This window comes from Acomys minous, assembly GCF_964271855.1.
Source record: "Acomys minous genome assembly, chromosome: 3".
Taxonomy (NCBI): Eukaryota; Metazoa; Chordata; class Mammalia; order Rodentia; family Muridae; genus Acomys; species Acomys minous.
The window spans coordinates 60,065,911-60,085,785 of NC_140485.1; the positions used below are offsets into that span (position 1 = coordinate 60,065,911).

Here is a 19,875-nt window from a genome sequence, read left to right on the forward strand (position 1 = left end):
AAAGACCAAACTCCAATGGGAATGCTCTGAGAGAATGGAGGCCCGCTAGCCTTCCCAGCTGGGCCAGTGTCGCTCCCTAGAACCACCTGAGGTACACTGCCCTTTCCTCTCTCTTGGGTCACCATCTTAAATCTGTGAAGGAGAAGCCAGCTTGCCAGTAGATACAGTTTGACAGTGAAATGCCCCCTATATGCTTAAATACACCATCCTCATCTGGTACGGTCACTGTGGAAGCTGTGGAGCTTCCAGCAGAGAGGGACTACCTGGTAGAAAAGGGGGCTGCTGGACGTTGACCCCAAGAGTCTAGCCAAAAAGTGCTGCTTTGTGGTCTGGCGGGATATAAGAAGACCCAGCACACTGCCACCACCATGAGCTCTCTCATGCCTCTGTCACACTGTGAGCCCACAAAAAGCCATTCTCCCTTCAGTTGCTTCTAGAGGGTATTTTGTCTTAAAGTTGAGAAAAAGGAACAGAGCATCTAGGGGAGGGCCACGGCGGACCTTAAGGGCCAAGGCAGACCCCAAGGGCCAAGGCAGACCCCAAGGGCCAAGGCGGACCCCAAGCCTCCTAGTTCTATTCTCCCCAGTGATCAGCTGCTCCACTCGGGGCCTCTTCAAGGGTCAGGCACAGAGAAGATAATCATGATGTGATTTAGGGACTTTGTGGCCCTGATTAAGATAATAGACACCAGTGTCTCTTCAGTTCCTTCTGGCCGTCAGAGACCATTGGGGAGCCTTGCCTTAATCTGGCACTCTGCTGCCTGTGACAGCCTGACACCTGCTGCTGCTGCTGCTGCTGCTGCTGCTGCTGCTGCTGCTGCTGCTGCTGTACTTACAAAGTTCTGAGGGCCCTCTGGCCTAAAACCCTTGGAGAAGGGGATCATGTCTAGCATGAACTACATGTGCTGTGTTGTTTACTGGTTTGGTGTGTGTGTGTGTGTGTGTGTGTGTGTGTGTGTGTGTGTGTATGTGTGTGTTTGTGTGTATGTGTTGTATAAGTGTGCACCTGTGCATGTGTGTGCACACGTGCCCTGAATGTGGAGGCCAGTGGTTGTATTTCTTCTTATTGATCTCCATCCTCGTCTTCAAGACAGAATCCCTTGGGCGTCCTGGAGATCACTGACTGGCTAGGCTGGGTGGCTATTCAGACCCCGGGGTCTCCCCACCCCACCTTATCCCCTCCCCAGTGTGGAGGTTAAAGGTGCAGGTGACCATGCCTGGCTTTTTATGTGGGTGCAAGGATCACAGACTCGGGCCCTCAAATTTGTGCAGCAAGCGTTTTACCCGCTGAGCGTCTCCTCAGCCTGCTACATATGGCTGTATAGTCATTTAACGGCTGCCTTTCATCAAAGACAGGGCTATTGGATTTCCGCTTCCGACATGAGATTTCCTTTGAAAAAAGAATTCTTTTTTTAAAGACTTTGATTAAAAGAAAGTATTCAGCAAATTAGACGCAGGCAGCAGACAAATAAGTGAGTCTGGGAAAGAGTACAGAGGCTCAGCACGTGTACAACTGTGGTCTCCTGCAAGGGCCCCTTCAACCCTGACTGCTGTCCCAACTTGAGACCAACAGATCTCACTGTGGATTTGTCCTCTTCACGCGGAGGTCTGACACGTTTCTCAAAGCCATCATAGTTACAACTGTGCTTCCATCTCCCCCCGACTGCTCTACCATAGCCTCCCCTCCCCCCAGCTCCCTTCTCCCACAGCTGAGAACAAAGCTAAGTGCCACGCCCCCCCCACCCCCAGAGAGCTTCATCTACCCCGCCCCTGCTCCATCCATCCCTGCAGCCAGTCCTGTCAGCTCTGTCTTCTAGACATGGGCCTCTCTGTGGCCATCCCCTCAGCTGCCTGGAAGCCTGGCCAGCCCTCTTTCTTGCTGGTCTGTCCTCATCCTGGGGGTCCCAGGGCTCTCTTCTACCAGTGGCTGGGCACTACTCTGAATTTCAAACCTCCAGTGACCCCCCATCACATTCAGACCAAAAGCCAATGGATCGCTGATCACCGTGTTGTCTCCTGTCTCTCTGCAGGAACTCCCTGCAGCTTCAGCTGCCCTGGACTCCTCCTCTCAAGCAGGTTCTCACGTGGGGGTCTTTACTCTGGAGCATCCCCCGTTTGCAAAGAGAAACCCACCTCCCTCATTTCCTGACTCCATCAGGTCCTGGCTCAGATGCCACCCACCCTGCCAACTGTGTCGAATGCTCTGTTGTCTGCCACCCACCACACAGGTAAGTCTCCTTACCCTGTCCTATTCTCTCCTTTTATTTCCCACAATGCTCACTGCTTGCAGGCAGGATAATGGGTGCTCTTTCTGATTATCCTCCACAACATGCAAACTCAAGGCAGCAGCAAGCTTGCTTGCTCTTGTTCACGCCCCCTTACCCGGCCCCACGCACACTGACTGGCAGGTGCCTGGTGGCCCTGAGAAGCCTGGTTCCTGCCTATCTGAACCCAGGGCAGGACTGGGGCCATGAGCTTTGCAAACCTGAGTCCTTGCCATTTGCCAACAGTAACCTCCTGTGGGCTCGGCCTCCCACGCACTCTACTGAATAAGGTGCTTGCTATCTGGCTGAGAAGCACATGCGCAACACCGATGAGATTCCCCAGTGGATGGCCAAAGAGCCAAGAGTACATGGGCAACACAAACTGGACATGATTGGTTTAGAGGAACAGAGGAAGAAGTGGTGCGGATCTGAGAGGAACCGGATACACGGTACACATTCCCAAATAACTAATAAATTATTTTTAATAGAGAGAGAATAAAGTGAGAGACTGAGAAAAAGTTATATTAATTTTTCTATCTTCTTCCTTGTGACAAATGTGCCAAGTCAGTAAGGTCAGACTTGGGGGACGGAACCCTGTGACATTCCTGCATATACCCACGCCTTATCAAAATATCTTATGAACGTTTGGAATATTAAGACAGGGGAAAATGCTGCATGGCTCCAGACAGGGCAGCGTGGAAGACCCAAGGAAAACAACTTGTACTTGACCCACCTTCCCTCTGAGTGGATCTGGGGACATCCCTAGACAGCGTCCTTCAGGACCAGATTGCAGTCAGGTGGCCAGGAAGGGGCAGGAGGTGGGTGAGCACAGAGTACAGAGACTGGGAGGAGGGAAGTGGGCGGGAGCATAAAGAAAGTGGAAGCATAAAGAAAGACTAGAAGGTGAAGATGCCCCCTGGCGGTGGGGGGATGGGAAAGAGAGAGGGAGGAAGAGAGAGGGAGGGAGAGAGAATGAGTGAATGAACACACACATATGTGTGTGTGTGTGTGTGTGTGCGTCCTTATCCACACAGATGTTCCCAGAGCAGCTTAGCTGAGACAGGCCTGTTGTGTCCATTTACGTTCTGCCATCATCCACGTCCCCGTTTTCTGTTTTCATCTGTGATGCTGATGCAGCCCAGGCCTTGTGCTTGCTGCCAGGAGCTCTGCTATGGGATGCTCTCCCGAGTCACTAAGGTCTACCTTGCCTTTTGGGTGCTTATCAGATGCAGCTCAAGAGCAATGTGACACCCACAGCTCCAGTGAACGGCAACCCCAGACCTCACCGTGTATGCTCAGCGGCAGCACGTTCATTCACATGTGTATGGACTCAACCATCGAGTCCCCCAGAGACAAGTGCCTGGCTCACATCCCTCAAACTCTGCACAGCTGGACCTTATTCCCCTAAAACACCAGCATCACATCTCATAGTTTAAGGACTCCTTCCTGCCATCACCCGGTACTCAGCCCCCACTACTATATCTGATTTGCATGTTTAGATATTTCCTAGTCAAGTTCACCCTCAACCATGTGAACAGGATACAACGAAACAACATCCTCTGCACTTTATCTATTTCTGAAGTAGGCTCTATACTCCCCAAATCCCTGAGTTATCCAGGGTGACCTAGATCTGGGGCCCAGGCCATGTCCCTGGCACTGTCATCCAAGACTGATGGAAAATCAAATCGTCGTGCTGCCCCTCCAGGTCTGGAGACTCAACCCTCCCCCTCCCACCCCAACAGGTGAGCCTTGCGTGATGCAGGTGCTCCAAGCTCAGGTGTATGACTCCCTGCCCCCTGGTCCAGGGGCAGGATTAACAGTCCTCATCCTTGGTGGTCAGGGCCTGGCGGACTAAGAGAAACAAAATAAAAGAAATAGGCTCTACGTTTGTGTCTGTGTATATGGTGGTGTGTGTGCGCGCTCATCCATGTGCGTGCACATGCACAGGTGTGTGCATGTGTGTGTTTCAGTGGGAAGGCTTGAGGTGTCCTTCATTCTTCACCTTTCTCTTGAGCAGTCTTTCGCTGCTCTGAACTCATCAGCTAGGCTCCGCTGGCAGGCTAGGGAGCCCCAGGGGTCTGTCACTGCTTCTGCAATGTCGGGGTCACAAGGGTTCACTACCACATCCAGCTGATATATGTGTCCTAGCATCAGACTCAAGTTCTCACACTCTCCACGGCGCTCTTTTGCTCTTTTAAAATTAATTGATATCTTAAACTTTCCTCCCAAATAATAAATGCAATGCACAGTAAATAAATGTGCCTTGGTGAGGACTATTTTTGTCCCACAAAACACAGATTACAGAGTACAGTAACTGCCGTGCACAGAAGAGACTCAGCTGTGACATGTCAAATGATGTCAGGATGCATGAGGGAAGGGAGCTAAAAATAGCTCCACCAGGCTCAGCACAAGAGCTCCAGGGCTCCGGAGCATCAAGCTTGCGATCCAAGAGAAACTGGCTTCAGCCACATCCATAGGAGGATCCGACTGGGTCTTCAGGCTGGGGACTTTGTTCTGGCAGCTCTGCAGATTCACAGTGCGTGACTCAAGGGAAGCAGGCTGCTCCTCACAATGAGGTTCTGAACACGCAGGATTTAAACCATTACCCCACAAGCAAGGGGGTTTCATCAGGTAACACGAGTGTCCAGACACTAGGCTGGGGGTCTGCAACACTGACTGGGGACAGTACTCCTTGACTGTTGAGGAATTAATATAAACGCTTTACAACAAGAAAAAAATGTATACGTATTACCTGTCCACATAACGGCAAACTACTTGAGCTGCTTACTTATGAGTGTGGCACAGGGAAAGACCATGATGTACGTAAAGAGACAGCGTGTTTCCATGAGGGCTTTCCTCTTATTTTTTACCTCACTGGTACAAGTTGTGAAGCTGAACAGCAGTGAATTCACAGATCATTCTGGGAATGTTTCCTTCTGCAAGAGTCACACCTAGGTGGCAACTGAACATCACCCAGACAATCCAGCTTTGATTATTCCTGAATGAACCTCAGCCATGTGTTTATATTACATATATGTGGTGTGTGTGTGTGTATGTGTGTATAATATATTATTCTTAAAGGTTGTGTTTTTTAAAATTAGTATGTATTTCACCGATCTGTACCCCATCCACAATACAAAACCCGCACTGCACGCCAGGCGTGTGAGCTGACCTTTCCAGGCCCCCTAAGGAGGAAGCAGGTTTGGGGTGGGGGCTCGGGTGAGTCTGTCAGCGTGCAGAACTCTCCCTTCTCCCGAAGTGCTCAGGATCCAGAACACCCGGTTCCTGTTGGGTCAAAGCGTCCACGCAGCCTGGAGCACGGCAGGCCCCTTAGGAAACCATGAACTTGAAATCACATACCATCCCGACTCGAGACCCCCAACCTTACTTCCAAACCTATTGAATGCTTTGAATACAGAATCAAACAGTAACCCTCATACATCCCCAAGCTGGGATGTTGGGACAGAGACCCCCAGGGGGACAATCACTCCTGACAGGGGAAAATTTATCCCCAGCCATACATGAATCCTGAAACTGCCAACCAGCGAGGTTCACAAAACATGGCTTGAGACAAAACGAAGGCAGACCCAAGGAAGCAGCAACCTATTGTTTCCTGGAAATCACCCCGCAGTACAGGATGAAAAGGCATGCAGGTGAAGCTTTTGTGTCTAGCCCAGAAGTAATAGGTTACAATGACATTCCATGGGAACAAAGGCTGACCTACTGGCTCTTTCTGGGCTCTAGGGTACAAGATCAGGGCTGGCCCTGGTCTGACCCAGGGGGACAAGTAAATAGAATCTGCCCCGGGGAAGAGGATCAGCACCCTCCCGGACCCCATGCTCCCATCCAACATAGTCCCTTTGATTCTAGAGGCTGCAGCAAGGATTTGCTCAGCCTTTGCCTGTCAAAGGTCTCCCCGAAAAAGCTGCCCACCCTTGGAGGGGACTCAACTTGCCTCATGGCCAAGGTCAAGGGGTGGTTCTGGATGGAAGTCTCCATTTTCCCCAGCAACTCGGCGTCCCTGCGGCTCCTGGATGTTCCCGGGTGCCCTGGGAGGCAGAGGCTGGCAAGGAGCTCCAGGCTTGCTCACTCGCTCATTCACACTCACTGAAAACCTTCCAGCCTAGCTAGCGCTGTGCAACACTGCAATTGCAAGGAAGCTTCCGTCTGCCTTTGGGGGCTGAAGCCCGTTATTACCTTAAACATTCTTAAATATAGATATGCGTGAGCGGAGCAGGGCTGGGGTGAGGAGGGCAGCCCAGGGCCAGAAGAGCAGCTCAGGGGACCAAGGGGCTGGTCCCTCCCAGCCTCCACTCTGCTCCATACCTCCAGGAATATAGCCTGGGCTGGCAGCCCACTAGAGTGAGGCAGAACTCTCCAGAACAGAAGCCCTAAGCCTCATATACAAACCCGCTCTTCCAGCAGCTGCTCCTCAGACTTGGGATAGTTCCGAGGATAACAGAGCCGGGGGGGGGGGGGGCGCTAGGAGTATGTTTTTCTTAGAGACTTCTTAGGAGTGTGACTTTCCCACACCACTGCCTGCAGTCCTGATCTCCTGACTGTGTCTGGAGCCCACCCTGTGGGTTCATGATCCACTATAGCAAAAGGATTCTGACACTCAACCCATGGACAAAGATGCTGACCCCCAGTCATGTCACAGAGTGATGGGGAGGCCAGTGTGTGAGGCTCGCCTGACATCCCACACTCACTCCAGGTCCCTGGGTCGTTGGTTCAGGCATGGGACAGGAAGGTCAGCCTCAGTGGAGGCCAGGGTGAGAACATCCATCCTCAGCCTCGATGGCAAAGGCTTCTCTGGGGTGCGCCTTCACATCACAGAACTTCAACGATGCGCCTAACTTGTGCCCACTGGGCACTCTCAGGAGCCCCGCATTCTAATTCAGTTATGACAGCCAAAGTACTTGGCACACTGCCAACACCCCCTATAGGCAGAGGAGCCCCTGAGGTGAGAATGGTGCCCATACCCTTTCTTTACCACAAAGAGCCAGCACGGGCCAGAAGCAAACTAGCCAAACTCTGTCACCAGGTTTCTGTGACATCAACATGGCTCAGATCCTTCCCCAAGTGCAAGTGGGAGCACTGAACCCTGTTCCCCCATCATGAGGGGCATCTCCTCACTTCCCAGTGTCCACCTGCACACCAGGTATCCTTCCCCACAGCTGAAATGAGATAAACAAAGACCTCAGCAGGAAGGCTTGGAGACATGAACTGCGGGAGGGAGAGAAGAAGAGAGGGGGCAGTAGAGATAGAGAAACCCCAAGAGTGAAGCCTCAGCACAGAGCCAGGGCCCCACAGAAAATTCCTGGATGGACTATACATCTATTGCATGTTTGCCCAGAAGCACTTTCCATTAAGGATTCTGGGTAATCTAATTCTAGGGTCACTAATGACCCTGACAAACTGCCTCTGTCCTTTGGAGAGTCCTTGGCCGGCTCAGGACACCTTTAAGCCTCATCCTGCCTCAGAAGAAGCCAGGGGCACTCAGCTAGACCAAGGATACAGAAGACAGAGGTCACTACTAGACCCAGGGTCACAGTGGAGGCAGCTGTGGAGGGAGTGGGGCCTCTAGTCCTGCTGAGCTGGCCTCCCTCCAGTTGATCTATAGGCAGACATTTCTCTCTCTATCTCTCTCTCTCTCTCTCTCTGAGGAAATGGGCTATCAAAGCCCACCAGCTGTGGTGACATCCAGTGATCGACATCCCAGCACCCAGTCACAGCAGCACTGCCCTGGCATCTCAGACACTGTGCCTCAGGTTGGGGTTTCCAGTCTGGTCACAGGAAGCCACAAAAGGTCATTTGAGGGCGATGCTGTGGTGCTTCTGTGCAACAATAGCAAGCCATTATTTAAGAAGACAGAGGGCGAGGAGCCAGAGTCCACTCAGACTACTCAAGTGGAAAGTGGGTAATAGAGCGGGACCTCCAGAGTCCCAGGCTTCTGGACCACCAGCCAGCCTTCTACACGTGCCTCCCCTCCATCGTCTGGGCCCCTTATCTGCCCGGTGTGCATGGAGAGCCAGCTGCTGCTCCCTCTCCCCATCTCTGCTTCAGTCTGGAGCTTTCTTGATCTCCCTACCTCTCATTGTTTCTCTGTTTAGCTCTGAGTGTCTCTGCATCACCAGTATAACTCACACAGAGGCATTCCTGAGCCTCATACCCCACTACCCTCCCCATCCTGAACCCCTCACTCACCCCTCGGGCTACTAGACCTAACCCTTTGTTCCTGTGCAGTAAACCAGGGTTCTGGTGGTTTGGCTGGGCATGGGTAGACTCAGGGCACATGTGAGTGACGCCCCTCCCCCCCCCCCGACTCTGGCTAAAGACTGATGACATGGCACTTGATGCCGAAGAGTGTCTTCACATAGGGTGTCTCTGTGAGGCTGAGGAATGAGCCACAGAAAGCATTCTAGTCCATTCTGCCACCCAAAGCCCAAGTGAGAAGGAGCCAGCTTTGGCCACCCCTTTTCTCACTATGGGTGAGCATCAGGTACCAGACCTATGGCTTCTCTTCCTCTGGCTCCAAGTCTCTGAGTCCAGATTCTCTTTGGATCTTCATTCTTACTCACACCCGGACCACTCAAACTGTCCTTGGGGTTCTGGGCCCCAAGAGCTTCCATACTCTTACTGACAAGCACACTATGTCCAGGGCCTCTGGTAGCCTCCTCACATTAACGGCAACCTTTAGTGTTCCTGTAACCCGCTGATGCCCCATGCTATCTCAATAGCCTATTTACAATTCCTAGTGCCCCTGGGAAGATGATATCTGTAACCTTTGGGCATCACGAGCCCTGCACACTCAAAACCAGCCCAATCCAGTCACCACAACCAGGACACTAGGAAACTTGCTTTTACCCATCTCTACCTGTGCTCCTTCTTTGCGGAAGGTGCATGTACTTCCCCTATCCTGGCCCCTCCCCCACCTCCCACAGGGTATTGCCACCCAGTTCAACCTGGAGCCCCTGGGAAGCCTGTCTAACTAGCACTTGCCTGTCACAGCCACATCTTGGCCTCACCGCCTGCTTTTTCTTGTTCCAGTGCCCGAGCACATAGCTTATGAACCCAGCACTGTGCTCCAAGACAAATTCGTTTCACTTGAGCTCCGAAAGTCACAAATACTGTCACTGTCTTTTCTCAGCTCTCCACCCCTTCCCTAGGCATTACGGGGCACACTGAAATCAAGCGCCTCGGTGTGCACGGGGAGCATCCTAGGTTAGCACAACCCTTTGGAGTGTCGGTTGCCTGTGCTTTATGAGGCCCCAGAACATTCACCTGCTCAAGTTTATGTCTCGGACTCTATCCTGAGAAAAGTATAATCTATTCCAAATGCCATGAATGCCACAGACATGAAGGAGTCCCTGCGATGTTAGTAATCACAGCAAACATTTTAAAGCTCTGCAAACGCCCCTACACCAGGGGCACAGCTAAGTAAATTTCTGCTAAAGTGGGTGTTTCCCTGGGAGACTGCTTGTGCCGTGCCTGCAATTTGGGAAATGAAACTTCAATTTAGACTACTTGAAATAGATGCTTGTGCTTGATTACAAAATAAGACAAAACCAGCGAGCCAGGTGCAAAGTAAGCACACTGCACTAGTGAAGAGAGATGGGCACTGTTCGTGAGAGAGGGTGGAGCGGGCAGAGGGGCCTGGAGAGTCCTGTACTCAAGCCTCACGGAACCTGAAGGACAATCATCCCCTGAGATGGATGGGAGAGGGCTTACCCAGAGGCTCAGCGGGAGCTGAGTGATGGGGGCATCTGCTGGGTCTGAAGACAAGGCATGGTACTCACAGTGAGTGTCGACAGTGAGTCTTGAGCAAGGGTCTGAATGCCTTTGCTTCCCTGATCCTACCATATGGATTGGCAAACAGCCCTTTGGTCTCAGCCCTGGTGGGACACCATGAGCTGAACATGCCAAAGCATACGTGTGGTCTCTGCAATGAGGAGCCCAGCGCTGGGCTCAGGGAAAATGCTGGGAGTTGAATATGGAACTGAAAGCCAAAGGCACATCAGCCAATGGTCTTGGGGATCCAGGCTGGATTATCATGTGGCTAGAACTGTGCCAGGAAAGGAAGGATCCCTGGAGGAGCCTCCAAAAGGACTAGAGGACAAGGTCCCAAGGAAGCTGAGTGGTAGGATGTGATCAGAGTAAAGGGCTGTTCAGGTTCATGTGGACGAAGAATCGTTCTGCATGGTGCAAGGTCAAGGGCAGCGCCAGGGAAGTGAGCTGTTGAGGCGAGGGAAGGTAGAGAGGCACAGGTTTTGATTTCCCTTCAACCTGGAATTTCTCTATATCATCTTCATCCTATATCCTTTAGGGGGTGTTTGCCTTTTTGCCTGTAACTCCAGCACCAGGGTGCCCAATGCCCTCTTCTGCCCTCCATAAGCACTGCAGTCACACATGCATGCACACATGTACACACACATACACACACACACACACACACACACACACACACACACACACACAATGAACAAAAATAAAATACTTTAGAGCTAGAATGACGGCTCAGAAGTTAAGAAAACTTGTCACTTTTAAGAAGATCCGGGGCGTGGGAGCGTACGCCTTTAATCCCAGCACTTGGGAGGCAGAGGCTGGTGGATCGCTGTGAGTTCGAGGCCAGCCTGGTCTACAAATTAAGTCCAGGACAGCCAAGGCTATACAGAGAAACTCTGTCTTGAAAAACCAAAAGAGAGAGAGAGAGAGAGGGGAGAGAGAGAGAGAGAGAGAGAGAGAGAGAGAGAGAGAGAGAGAGAGAGAGAGAGAGAAGAGGAGAATCTATGTTTAAGGAAAGGGGAAAACAAGTCAATACATGTAATGCAAAGAAGATCCTGGTTTGGTCCCAATAAAACTTACATAGTGGCTCACAACCATCGTTCACTTAGAGTTCTGGGGGGTTTAGTGCCCTCTTCTGCCTTGTGTGAGCACCAGGCAGGCATGTGGTGCATAGATATACATGCAGACAAAACATACACATAAAAATAAAAATAAAAATAAATACATCTTCAAGATTTAAAAAGTTTTAAAAATGTGAACCCCCCCCCAAAAAAAACCAAAAAAAAAGTGAAACCCAAACACACAACCAGCAGAGTCCCATAAGCATAATCAAGCGCTCCACAGTTTTGCCTTCAGCTCACTGCTAAGACTTTTCATCTTTCACAAAGAAAATAACTAAACTTCAGAGAAGGCCGGAGTCCACTCTGAAGCCACAGAGCTAGAAGGGGCAGGGCTGTGATGAGACACCCAGTCAGTGGGCCCCAGAGCCTATACAGATCGTGGATGAGGTAGCTCAGTAGCACTTTGATGGGTGTCATGTCATGAAAGACACAAGGCCTTTGGAAACTGAGCTACCAAGAAGCATATCAGAACTGCAGTCACTATGTCAGAGTGTATCAAAAGATGTCAAACTCACTCATGAAAAAAAATTAACTTAAGGATCTCACTAGAGGCAGCCCTGTCACATATACGTCCATGTGTGTTTCTGGTCTGGTGTCCTAATGCTGGCGTCTGTCCTCCAAAGCCACTATCAGCTCCAGATGGGACTTTGGAGCTATCTGGTACGGCCTAAACATAAAATGTCCCCCACAGGCTCCTGTAGTGGGGGCTTAGATGCTGTCTAATGGGCTCTGTGGGGTGACTGGATCTGGAGGCCTCTGCTCTAATGGGTGGGTCAACTCACTGACAAAGTCAAAGTGTGAATAGACTATCTGGGAGGGGAGGGGAACTTGGAAGGTGGAAGCTGGTTGGAGGAAGTGTGCCACTGAGGTTAGACTGTTGAAGGATCTCTCTTTCTCTCATCCTGCCCATCATGGCGTGACATATTGCCCTCACACCCATGACTGTCACCCCAATCCCTGAAAAAAGCACCTCACCTGAAGCTGCATCCATCGGGTACTTTGCCACACATCCTAAGCAATCCCTCTTCCTCCCTATGGTGGGCAGAAGACTGTCCCCTGAAGAGTCATGTCCACTCTGAACTTCAGAGAAGGACCTCACTTAGCAATAGGGTCTTTGCAAATTTCATTAGTTAAGCTAGAGTGAGGCCATCCTGAGCTATGGTGGAACCCAAGTCTAGTGACTCTGTCCTCAAGAAGTAGTGGGACACAAAAGACACACACACACACACACACACACACACACACACACACACACACACACACGGAAGGTGTGGGGCACAGAGGCAGAGGCTGGGATGCTGTAGTACAGGCTGAGAACAGCAGGAGCCATCAGAAGGTGCAAGAGGTGGAAAGACCCCTCCCAGGAATCTTTAGCATGTGTGTGTGTGTGTGTGTGTGTGTGTGTGTGTGTGTGTGTGTGTGTCCCTGCTCACACCTTGACTACAGAATTGTCACCTCCAGCTTTGTGGGAGAGTATACATCTCACACATCAAAGCAGCCATATTGGAGGTCATTTGCCATGGACTCCTAGAAAGCTAATGAACACAAGTACTCTCCCCACACATACACATATGCACACACATGCATGTACACATGCACACATGCATGCACACACACATAGACACACACATGCACTTTCTCTGCCAAGTCAGGGGAATTTGGCCTCTTGTATGGCTCCAGCTTACCGTAGCTCTTGCGGCCACTTCCCATTCGCAGCCTCCGTTGCCCTCCCGCTCCCACCTGGGTGACAGCAGAGAAGTTCCCTCTGCCTCCTTCTCCAGAAGAAGGATGCCTTAAAGATCCAGACCAAATCCTGCCGCTACCACTTCCACACTCACCCCCTTCTTTGTTAGGACAAATCTCAGTGTCTCTCCACATCTACAGACCCCTCTGTGGGGCCTCCACACTGCTGAGGAGTATGGCGCACTTTCTCTTATGCCACCTGTTTCCCTCCATGTCTGAAGAACGCTGCTCCCTGGAGAGGCTCAGGGTAAAAGTTACCTATTCGTGGAAAACAATTAGACACCCTGACTCTGCCTCCCAAGTGCTGGGATTATAGGCATGTGACATCACTGCCGGGCCTGGGATGGTTTGGGTTGGTTTGGTTTTTTGAGACAGGGTCTTTCTGTGTAGCCCTGGCTGTCCTAAACTCGCTTTGTAGAACAGGCTGACCTTGAACTCACAGTGATCCATCGGCCTCTGCCTCTGAGTGCTGGGATTAAAGGCATGCGCCACCATGCTCGGCTCCTGGGGTGGTTTTTTAATCATCACCACAACCCACTGCCCTGCATGGCACTTGGCACTCAGTAGATGCTAGGATGAGAGAATGATTGCTTACTCGAAAAAAGAAGGGAGGGAGGGAGGAAGGGAGGGAGGGGAGAGGGGGGGCGGGGTACCAAGTAGTGGGCATACAGAGTCTCTCAAGCACCAAGCTGATGTCTCTGAACTGTCCCCTCTGCAGCTCTGTGGGAATCAAGAGAAACTATATGGCCACTACTTGTCACACAAAGGACAGGAAGAGGCTCCACTACCTGCTGGAGCCATTCGTGCATGCAGATCAAATTTCCACCTGAGTCAGCTTCCTGGAACTCCCACTGAGAGGCACGTCTGTCACTACATGGCCAAACTGACATCAGAGTTGCCAAAGCCACAGGCATGTGGGAGATAACACTTCTCCTCTCAGGTGGCCCTACAGAAGCCCAAGAAGGCCAACTTCCAACATGTCACAGAGGATCGGGCCAAACACCCTTGCTGGTGAAGCTTGCAGCCCACTTTTCCCTTCTCTCTGGGTCTGAAGACTCAGGCGATGTAGCCTAGTATGGAGAGACCGTGTCACAAAACCGCACAACGTGCCACACTTTCCAGCTGCTCTTCAGCACAGCACAGGGTGAGGGCCAGCGGAGCCTCTCCAGTAATTCCCTGATTTAACTTCTTCCTTCTTGCCACAGCAGAGGCAGGAGCTATTGTGGAGCCCTGTGTTAACTGTTTAGTTGATAACCTCAGCCTTGTTTTGTGAAACAAGTCGCTTTGGGCACGCCAAGAGAATGCAAGCTCACTGTGGGTGTTCAGGGCTTACTGGGATCTTAGTTCCTTTCCCACTGTGATAAGATCCAAACAACCTTCAGGGGATGAAGTTTATTTGGGCTTAGGGTTTTGGAAGGAGAGTCCATAATGTTGGGGAAAGTGAAGTGTGGCCTCAGGCAGTCAGAACAGGAGGCTGGCTGATCACATTTTCTTCTACAAACAGGAAGCAAAAAGAGTAAACAAAAAGTGGGATGAGGTTATAAACGCTCAAAGATGCTCTTCAGAGATGTTCTTCCTCCAGCGAGGCTAAAGATCCTAAAAGTTCTACAACCGCCCCCTACCCCACACAGCAGGGCCTACTCGTGACCAAGTGTTCAAACGCGTGAGCTGCTGGTGGAAATTTCTCAGTCACACCACCACAGCACATGGCTGGCATCTGCCTGAAATCCATGTGGGCAATAAGCTGTGGCAGAGGACATTATTCAGCTGACTGTCCTTGTCCTCCTGGCAGGACAAGGGCACTGGCTTGTTCAGGTGAAAGGAGAAGATTGCTGACCTTTTTTTTTTTTTTTTGGTTTTTATTTTATTTTATTATTATTATTATTATTATTATTATTATTATTATTATTATTATTATTATTTTGTTTTTGTTTTTGTTTTTCAAGACAGGGTTTCTCTGTGTAGCCTTGGCTGTCCTGGACTCACTTTGTAAACCAGACTGGCCTCAAACTCACAGCAATCCACCTGCCTCTGCCTCCCGAGTGCTGGGATTAAAGGTGACTGCTGACGTCTTTGTGCAATGCTGACGGCAAGGACAGGTTGGAATACAGGGAAGGCCCCGCCCAACGTACAACTGGCTGATCTTTAAGGAGAAAAGCAAGGAAACAGGAAATAGAGCAAGAGGGAAGCTTCCCCCCAATTAAGAGGCAGATGCCCTCTAAAAGTGGGGGACCAAAGATGGATGAGATTCAAAAGAAACACATGCTAGAAAGCCCAAGCAGTTTCTGAAGGATGGGGCATGGGGTAGACCTGGGAGGGCCTCTATAAGAGTCTCGTCTCTTTGCTGCCTATAAGGCCGCTGTCCTTCAAAGCCCAAAGAGCTTAGAGAAGAGCTCTTCTATGGGACATGGAGCTAGGGCATCTCCTTAGGACACCTCCACACCAGCCTGGATGCAACGAGCTTCAGGAGTGTGCAAGGTCATCCACTTCTTATACAACACTCAGAGTGATCTCCAAGGGCTTGACTGGTGACAAGAGGAACAGTGACTCTTCCATCTGGGGGGGGGGGTGTGGTACTTCAAATGGCAGTGAGCAGAATTCATTAGAACTACAAAGTTCAAACTTGACAGCATGGACAGAGCGCTCCAACTCTGATGGCTGCAAAGTGAGGGCATCCACACTGTCACGTGATACAAACTATTGAGCATGAGGGGTGAAACAGGGCTCGCGAAGAAGCAAGGCAATCTTGTTTCTAGTCAGAAGAGGAAACCACACTCTCACATATACACAACCGCCTTGCTACTGCAACAACAAGAAGGTAGGAACGTTTTTACAACCATTTTTTAAAAAAATTGTGTGTGAAAGGTTGAAAATATGTATCAACTGAGAAAAGTTGAGACAGGAATGGTAAGAAATACCCAAATGGAAATGGTACTATGAAAAACACAACATCACAAATGAAACCCTGATGAGATTGCTTTAGTAGTAGACCAGATAACCAGCAAAGATGGGGACAGCTGGAAGATGTTGACGGCTCCAAAGCAGTAACAAGCCCCATTGTGAGCCAGCTGGTTTATTATGGAGAATCAAAGGCAGAGACAGCTTATGAGAGCATTTTTGGCCAAACCTCAAGGACTGGCCTCAAAAAAGTGGCCTGCAAGGGGGCTTCAATTTAGTAGGGATGCACTACAGAGGACTATATGCTCCTAGACACTGCCAAAAACTAGAGTAGTCATCAGGCAACTGATGGAGGCTGCATTTGCTATAATGTCAACAGAGACAGACAGCTTCCCATAAAGGTTACAGGAGGAGACAGAATGGGGAAGTCAAGAGAGATGGGTTAGCCAGGTGCAGTGGCACTCAGGGAGGCAGAGGCAGGAGGATCTCTGTGAGTTCAAGGACAGCCTGGTCTACTAAGCAAGTCCAGGACAGCCGGGATGACACAGAGAAACAAGATAACCCAATCTCAGGTGACTGTGCACACCCCAGTGGCCACATCTCCAACCCTGGCTGTTGGGACGAAGAATGAATCCTAAAACAGCTAAGGCATATCACAAATACACAAACAAGTGCTTGGTGGCAAGGCCACAGCAGGGCAACCGGTGTCTGCAGCTGCTATGCTACATTATCTAAAATGTCCAGTTTTGAGGTGGGGAATCCAGGATGAATGAAACATGAGGCATTGTTACCAACACAAGGCTAAAACCAGACGACAGAAAATACCCACAAAATGGGCTAACTTGGTTATCAGACTCAGCAAAAACGTCACAGCCACCATTACAGATATGTTTTCTTTCTTTTCTTTCTTTCTTTCTTTCTTTCTTTCTTTCTTTCTTTCTTTCTTTTTCTGGTTTTTTGAGACACGGTTTCTCTGTGTAGCCTTGGCTGTCCTGGACACACCTGACCATAGATGTATTTTCTTAAAGAAGAAATAGAAGACAATGCCCAACCAAATAGCAAATTTTGACAAGACAGGGACTGTCTCTAAGAATCCAGAATAAAGTCTAGTGTAGAGCAGTGTGGTTCATAGGACTGAACTGAAGAGGAAACATCACTAAGAGTCAGATCTGGGCTGACAGAAAAGTAATTGTTTCGACATAGTTTTTCATTATGACAACCAGAGAGAAATTTACAAAGAGGAGGAATGAAGAAAAGCGAAGATGTGTCCCATAAAGTGGACCCATGTATGTATAAGAGTCCCTGAATGAGAGGAGTGAAAAGAACAAAAAAAATCCAAAGAAAATAAGATCTAAAAATCTCTCCACAAAGGGGGAAAAAAACCTAAGGTTTAAATAACTGAAGCCACATGTCTAAGAAGGTGAGCAATCTCCAAATAGGAAACCCACACCCAGACTTATTGAAATCAAAATATTAACAGACAAAACAAAGAAAGAAATCTTGAACTAGCAAAAAAAAAAAAGATAGTTTAACAAGAGAAATGGCAACTTCTCTTCTGAAACAATGGGAATCAAAGGGCAATGGATGCCACTTTCAAAAAGCTGAAAGGGAGAGAAATTGTCAACATGAACCTTAAAGTCAGAAAATTATTTTCTAAAAGAGTCCAAAAGCCTAGTGGGGTGATGCACACCTTTAATCCTAAAACTTGGAAATAAGAGCAGGTGGGTCTCTGTGAGTTTGGGGCCAGCCTGTTCTACATAGCAAGTTCCAAGTGCTACATAATGAGACCCTGTCTTTAAAAACAAAAAGTGAATTACAGGCATTTTCAGTTGAATAGAACATAAGGCAGCCTTAAAAGGTTTTCTTAGAAAAGCTGGGAACATTTGTGGTAGCTAGTTTTATGTCAACTTGACGCAAGCTAGACTCATAAGGTAACCTCAGCTGAGAAAATATCCCTCACCAGATTGGCCTGTGGGCTAGCCTGTGGTGTATTTAACTGATGATTGATGTGTGAGGGTCCAACTCACTGTAGGCCATGTCTCCCCTGGGCAGGTAGTCCTGGGCACTATAAGACAGAACTGAGCAGGCCATGGAAAGCAAGCCAGTAAGCAGCACTCCTTGCCTGCTTCTGTTTTTGCCATGAGGTCCTTCCCTGACTCCCTCAGTGACAAGTATGACCCAAGATCTATAAGATGGAAGAACCTCTTTCCTCTCCAGATGCTTCTGGTCATGGAGTTTTATCACAGCAATAAAACTCCAACTAGGGCAGCATGCTTTAGCCTAAAAGCAAGTGTCCAGGAGTTCCATCAAGGGAATTCTGCACCTATAACGGACTGTGGAGGGAGTACTTCTCCTAACCTATTGTCTGGCTTAACAAACAACTGCATAAATGGCCCCACTCGCATGTGTAGAGGAATGTTAATTCAGAACATGGCTGCTCTGGCAGGAGATCACATCTAAAGACCTTCTAGGTCTATGTGATCCAGCTGGAATACAAACACACCTTTAATCCAGAAGACAGAGGCAAATGGATCTGAGTTCAAGGCCAGCCTCGTATAGAGAGCACGTATCAGGTAAAGAAAAGCTGAGGTCCAGGCGTGGTGGTACATGCCTTTAATACCAAATGAAGGTAAGGTTAGTTTGTAGAAGGAAGCACCTATGTTTGAAAGTGATGTCTAGTTGAGTGGCAGAAAAGGTGACAAATCAGAGAAGATTTGACAGAATAGGATACACCCAACTCTCATGAGAAGAGAGAGGAAGGGGAAGCTCCTTAAGAGGCAGTTTTTCAGAGAGAGAGGCCGCAGTTTTATGAGGACAGTAATAGAGAGATGGGTCGCAGAGAGAGAATGCAGGTGAAAACAAAATGAGCCAGAAGATTAGAGCAGATTGCTGAGTTAGTTTGAGGCCAAGCAGAGCAATTCCAGGCCGAGAAAGAAGCCAGATTGAGTAAGTCAGCTGGGAGAAGAGTTTGAGCCAAAACAGCTGAGTTGAACCAGCCAGCCAGAGTTCAGAAAGAATAAGTAAGGGTGAACTTATTAAGCATTAAATCTCAGAGGCTGAAAACATTCTAGGCCTAGGTTAGATTATACTAGAGGCTAGAAGCTTCCAGGACCAGGCCTAGGTTAGCAGACAGAGGCAGTTAGCCTCCCAGACAACAACTGAGCCAGGAGAATAAAAGTTACTTTTATAAACACGCATTACTGCATCTGTACCTAGAACTGTAAAGTGTTTAACAAGACAGTGCAGAGGGCATGGGTGTGGAAAAATCCATATGGGGAAAGGAAGTGGTATCAGCTGTCAAGAATTTAGAACAATCGAAGAGAACCAGAAACAGAAGCTAAGAGGTGGGTGCAAGAAGCAAGCAAACACAAAAGCAAAGCTCCTCCAACGCCCCCTTCTCTTCCTCATTCTCTCAGCTTCCTGAGGTAGATTCACTGTGGTGACATCCGGTGACACAGTATCTCAGGTGTACCCCGTCTAACAGCACAGAAGGGACAAGGAGCAGTTGTGAGCCGGTCTATACCTGCTTAGATTTAGTTTAGCATGACTTCAGCTCATTATTCTGGTAACTCAGGTACATATGATCATCCTCAGAGCAAGCACTAAGAAAACAACCCTAACAGCCACTAAAGACATAAAGTGTCACGTTAAAAGACGTTTGATGTGGCAGGCACACAGGTGCACACCTTTAATCCCAGCACTCAGGAGGCAGAGGCAGGCAGATCTCTCTGCACAGGAGACCAGCCTGGTGTACATACTGAGTTCTAGGCCAGCCAGAGTTACACAGTGAGACCGCGTCTCAAAACAAAACAAACAATTCAATTTAAAAAACAGCCAAGGAAGACCAGAAAAGAAGGAGCTGTAGAAGCAAAGGGGCAAGAGGTACAGCAGGTGTAGTTATTAGCATGATGGCATTGAACATTAATGGCTACACAGGCCAGGAACTGCAGGAGACCATTGAAGACAGGGTGAGAGGGTGACAGAGGGAGAGGGTGACAGAGGGAAAGGGAGAGGGGTGGGGGAGAGGCAGATGGTAAGAGAGTGTCAGACAGGGTGAAAGGGAGA

The 19,875-nt window shown here is 49.4% G+C and overlaps 1 protein-coding gene across 4 annotated transcripts in view; it reads right to left on the reverse strand.

Annotated features, from left to right (window-relative positions):
- The window catches only part of PHACTR3 (phosphatase and actin regulator 3), a 218,227-nt gene that overhangs the window by 134,712 nt on the left and 63,640 nt on the right, over positions 1 to 19,875 (reverse strand). Inside the window, exon 1 of one of the 4 annotated variants that reach the window (XM_084775020.1) lies at positions 6,219 to 6,348. The exons of the other annotated variants lie outside the window; for them this stretch is intronic. The gene's annotated coding sequence lies outside the window, so the exon portion shown is untranslated. Of the gene's footprint in view, positions 1 to 6,218; positions 6,349 to 19,875 lie in introns of those variants that run through there. 4 annotated transcript variants of the gene reach the window in all.